The following is a 5,750-nucleotide window of genomic DNA, read 5'->3' as shown; positions in this document are numbered from 1 at the left end:
AATATATATATATGTTTGCATTTGTGTATATGTGTGTATATATGTAAAAATATAATATTCTATGTACACATATACATTATTATATATATCATATAACATATATTATATGTATATACATACATATATTAATATATATATATGCATCATATATAAATATATAATATATATAATACATACATACTCTATATATATATGTATATATATATATATATATATATATATATATATATATGATATATATATATGTATATATATATATGTCTATATAATATATATATGTGTGTATATATATATATATATGTATATATATGTGTGTGTTTGTGTGTGTATGTGTGTGTGTGTGTGTATTATACATATATCTTGTCTATGTACGTGTATATCATAAATATATAATGAAATAAAAAGAAATAACGACAACAAAAGCTATAACTAAATATGTTCATCATTCTCAGTCTCCCAATATATCGACAATACTAAATATCCATACTGAAGTTTCATAGAAGACGAAAATATCTGAATTTCCATCGCTCTGTTGGTGTGAATGATAGATATATCTAGAGTCTCCAGCCAGACTTTCGATCTGTTTTCTTCTGATCAATGTGTCTCGTATGTACAAACGTCATTAGACGACTGAAAAATAGCCAGGGGTTGCTGTTTTCGCCTCTTCGTTTACTATGTCTTTAATGTTATATTTTAATCTGCCATATATAAATATATATATATATATACATTTGCCATATATGTATACATACATGCACACATAGATGGAAAGACATCCGCGAACGCATACAAGCATAAATATGTATATATGTGTATGAAGTTGTCTACAAATCTATGTATGCATGCGTTTGTTATCTTATAAATATCCCCCGTCTCCATAATTGTGTGTTCACTATATATAGATATGATATATGTATATGCATATATATATACATACATATATAATATATCGTATGTATGTGCGCATACATATATTTACATATTCTTGTCTATAAGCATGCATATTTACACATCTATAGATTATGAAATACATATATACTTACACACATACATGCATTACACACAAACACTCACATACATACATACACACATACATACATACATACATACATACATACATACATACATACATAAGCATTTGTTTGTAGAAACTGATGAAATAAATCAGACGTTGTAGGATATATTTATATATTCCAAATTGGTGATTCTCTTAAGCAGCTATTCGAATTCCTTGTATGTATACGCTCGACCGGTTGACATAAACAAATAAAAATATACAATACTAAAAATTTAATGAATAGATCTTCAGTCGCTGGACATGGTCACTTGCCTTAGCATGGGTCTCTCGAAAGAAACTGCAAAAGGACGTCTTGCCAGTTACCCTAATAGCATCACCAATCCGGCACCATCATTTTTGTAATCAATCCCGGAATGAGGAAATGCAAAATGGATCCCAACGGTTCGTAAATTTAGAGCATAATAGTTAGAATTATGCTATAAGGTATTCTACCAAATGTGTTTCATACGTTAACACCTAGGCTTTACATTAAATTTTCAGTCAGGTAAGCACTGCTCATGCAGGATACAAAACATAGATAAACGTGCAAACTTGGATGCACGCTTGAAAAATGCACTTGCCAAACACGGTGTCTTGAGGTTCAGTTCCGCAGCGCGGCGCCCTGAGTAACTATATATATATATTGAAAGATACAGAAATAATTTATTCTCAAACGCATGATTATGCTAATACAATAGCATGACCAGGATAAACAATCCATATATTGCAAAAACATTCGTTAACGGTCAGCCATGAGACTCGAAATCACATCTCTGTGATTACGCGTTAGGTTTTTTTACCTCTAAGCTAAACTGTCCAATAAAGAATTGTTCTACAATTTTAGGATTTATAAATAGCTTTATAAGACCCGAACGTTAAATACATTTAAACGCTTCTAAAGCAAACTGTTTACTTTCATTGTAAGTTGAATTTAACGTTAGGGTCTTATAAAGCTAGATCCCACATCACGAGGGGCTCCTTGCCCTCAAACACTAACTTGACCATCGACCTAACCCTCAACCTGACACATTCACGCTTCTTCGTCTGGCCGAACTTGTTCGCTCCCTTAATTGCTTCTCGTTAACGGGTGATTTTTACCACCAATGCTCGGGAGTGGCCATGGGAATGAGAATGGTCCCCAACTATGCGAACATGTTCGTTGGCTACGTTGAGGCCCAAATATTCTCAAGATTCACAGGTCTCACTCTCGAACTATACGATTGTTATATTGACGACCGCATCGGTGCGACCTTGCTCTCCAGCGAACAGCGAGACTCCTACCTCTCTTTTGTCAAATCTTTCCATCCTGCCCTCGAATACTCCTGCAATATTTCCAACACATCGATCGCCTTTCTCGACATTTCAGCCAGCATTCATCACTCCACTCTCAGCATCTCCATCCACTACAAACACATAGACTTACACTCATACCTCAACTTCTCCTCCTCCCTCCCTAAAAACATCAAGCTCTCCATCCCCTACTCACAATTTCTCCGTCTGCGCAGGCTCTGCAGTAACTTTGAGACTTGTCTCAACTCATGGTTCGCTACTTCATCCTTCGTGGATGTCCCCTCACCACTATTCACACCGTCCTTGCCAGACCACGCCCCGCCGTCACCCTTCTCCCGTTTCTCCTCACCTACCTCCGCGATGTACTGAGGGCACGATAAGTGAACCGCGATATAGCGGGTGATTACTGTACATATACTTATATATATATACTATATATATATATATATATATATATATATATACATGCATACACATACACTTACACATGCTCTGTAATTCTTCTGAGTATATGAGAATCAATTGAAATTCTGTGCATTATTTCTCCGCAATTCATTAGCTGTTTGGTACAACAATCCATGATTTTTATATCCTTTTCCAATGTTAGGAGTTTCTCTCACCCTCACTCAGTCCATAACTCATCACATATGTCTGCTTGAGTAACTAATGTTGATTGGAATGCTTTATTGCTCAGAAAAAAATCCGGGATCTCTTCCAATCTTCAAATGAGCTTTGTATTGGGTTCCATACTTGTTTTTGTCTACAATCTCTGTTATGCGTCAGTGCAGAAAATATTCAGACCAGATATTCTTTATAGGTCAATAGCTGTCTCAAATGCGTGGGCTACCATGACGCAAATTACTTGTTTGTTGAGAAAAATACTCTTGAAATTCTTCAAAGGTGCTTCCATTGCGAAGACTTTTATTGAAATATTTGTATTATTGTGTACCGTATACAAAGGGATGACTGTTTTCCCGTATATGATAGATACATCAGTAAATGAGCACGATTGTTATATTTCGAAGCCTTCATCCTATTCAATGAAATGTATGACACTCTTTATAGAAGTAGAATTACTTCTATACAACACCTAGCATTGGTCGCTAGCACCAGTGAACTCAAGGATATTACTATTGACATTAAAAAATTATTCAACGATTTCTGACGTGATCAACTTCTTTCTAGTATCATAAACTCCACCCACGTATTATCTCCATTCATCTCCTATCTCCCCTCATCAGTTACTTCCACCCATCACTTATTTTTATCCATCTCTTATCTCTATCCATCACTTTTCTTTTGAATCGAATGCATTATTACCACTCTGCTTAATTTCGATCTGTCCAGAAACGAAGCTTTCCTAATTTCAACAAATACACGTCGGTATATTTCATTCTCTTTTTCCGGCACTGCTAGCTCTAACAATACGTTACTTTTCTCTGAAAATAATATGTTCATCTAATCTCCATTCTGAACATTTCTGTTCACAAACCTCACTATTGACTACCGATACATGTCTTACAAGAAATTCTAATCATCTATCAACAGAAGCCGCGTTGAAATTCTCTAATGTGAATATGAAAACCACAGCCCTTTCTATAGCACCATTTGCCATCAGATATGTCTAGGATAGACAAGAGCTCCCTGTCAGCTCATTAATCTCACGTGACGCCCACTGTAGCAGTAGGTAGGTCAGCTTGTGATCATGAGGCAGTGGGATCAATTCCTAGACCGGGCGGCATTTGGTGATTTTGAACAGGACATTTGATTTCTCTTTGTTTATGTCAACTCATCTGCAATGAGTACCAGCCAGTGGCTAATGCAGCCCTCTCTATCTCCCGCTGTCATATTCTAGATGTTCCATCGGATCATGGGTGTTGGAGACAAACGAGTGTCTGCCTGTAGCAAAATATTAGTACATGTTACCAAGACATACACTCACGCGAATCACAGCTAACTGGGCCTTAAGTACAATATCTAAAGTATATTCATATCGAACGCTCATCTAAAACATAGTAAAGACTACATTCTTAAGGCTAAGTTATTTTCGTATATGATTTATAGCTGGCACAAATGCTCAAATGGACAAATTCCCCAAGGAGTGTGTATTATGGCTGTATTAACACATACAAGCACATATTACACGTATAGACGATACTTAATCTACCGACTATCAGATTGTCAAACTTTCACAATTCTCTATGCAATTTCATTCAAGCTCCCTCAATATAATGTTAGTGTTCCTTATCGTTGGTTAAACTCTGATCCATTATGCCTATTTATAAAATGCGTCCTCGCTATCAATATCCCATTTTTTCCGGGTATAAAATATATGGGACTGCACTATAGAATTAGATTTTATTTCATCAAGACAATAGTTTGTGATGTGATTGAAATCTGCCTGTTATTTTTAGTATGTCATGAAACCACACATAAGCTTTTTCGTTAGATGGTTGTTAGATATTTAGTTCAGGGAGATGCAATTTACTAATATAAACAATGAAAATAATCCTTTCTACTAAAAGTACAAGGCCAGAAATTTTAGGGTAGGGAACTATTTGATTACATCAACCCCAGTGTTTTTCTAGTATTTAATTTATCGACCCCGAAAAGATAAAAGACGAAGTTGATTCAAAGGAATTTGAACTCAGAAGCTAGCGACGAGCGATAAACAATGAGAATAATGATTTCAAATTTTGGCAAAAGGACGACAGTTTTTGAGGGGAAGACGAAGTCGAGATCATCGGCCCCAATACTTTACTGGTACTTATTTTATCGACCTAGAAATGATGAAAAATCAACCTCAGTGAAATTCGAACACAGAACATAAAACCACACGAAATGCCGCTAAGCGGTTTATCCGGCATGCCAACGCTTCTGACTCCTTGCCGCATTATAAACAAAAATAAAAAAATAATGAAATTAATGTATATTCACTACTTAGAAATTTGAATATATTTCTACTGGTTGGATATATTACGGTAAAGAAACGACACCTTAAAGAAACATTGGCTTAATCTTAAAACAAAAAGAGACCGAATAAGAAAAGGGAAATATTTTAAAATGTCGATACTAAAGCTTACCTGGTATCCTTCAACGAAATTAATTTACCTGCAGACTCACAGAAATAAACATCAAATACATAATGGAAACTCTACTTCACTTTAGTTTTGTTTATTTTAATTATTTAATGGGTAAGTTTTTTTATTCATGTTTTGAATTTTTTTCATTGTTTTATAATAGTTTATTCTTTTTACATCTATCGCTTTTGTTTCGTTATTCTTTATGGCGTCATAATACAAAATACTTCTTGCATACATTTTCTTTTCAATTGGTGGGTTATGAATTCACAAAGAATCTGCTATTATCCTTACATCAACATTATGGAAGGACTTGCCGTTAA

General features: G+C 34.8%; 1 protein-coding gene across 1 annotated transcript in view; it reads right to left on the bottom strand.

Moving 5' to 3' along the window:
• LOC115215421 (leucine-rich repeat and death domain-containing protein 1-like) overlaps positions 1-5,505 on the bottom strand; it is an 82,299-nt gene extending 76,794 nt beyond the window's left edge. Inside the window, exon 1 of the mRNA XM_036505961.1 lies at positions 5,431-5,505. The gene's annotated coding sequence lies outside the window, so the exon portion shown is untranslated. The remainder of the gene's footprint in view (positions 1-5,430) is intronic.
• Between the last annotated feature and the right edge of the window lie 245 nt (positions 5,506-5,750).

This window comes from Octopus sinensis, linkage group LG9 (genome assembly GCF_006345805.1).
Source record: "Octopus sinensis linkage group LG9, ASM634580v1, whole genome shotgun sequence".
In the NCBI taxonomy this organism is placed as follows: domain Eukaryota; kingdom Metazoa; phylum Mollusca; class Cephalopoda; order Octopoda; family Octopodidae; genus Octopus; species Octopus sinensis.
This window is presented reverse-complemented; position numbering and strand designations above follow the sequence as displayed.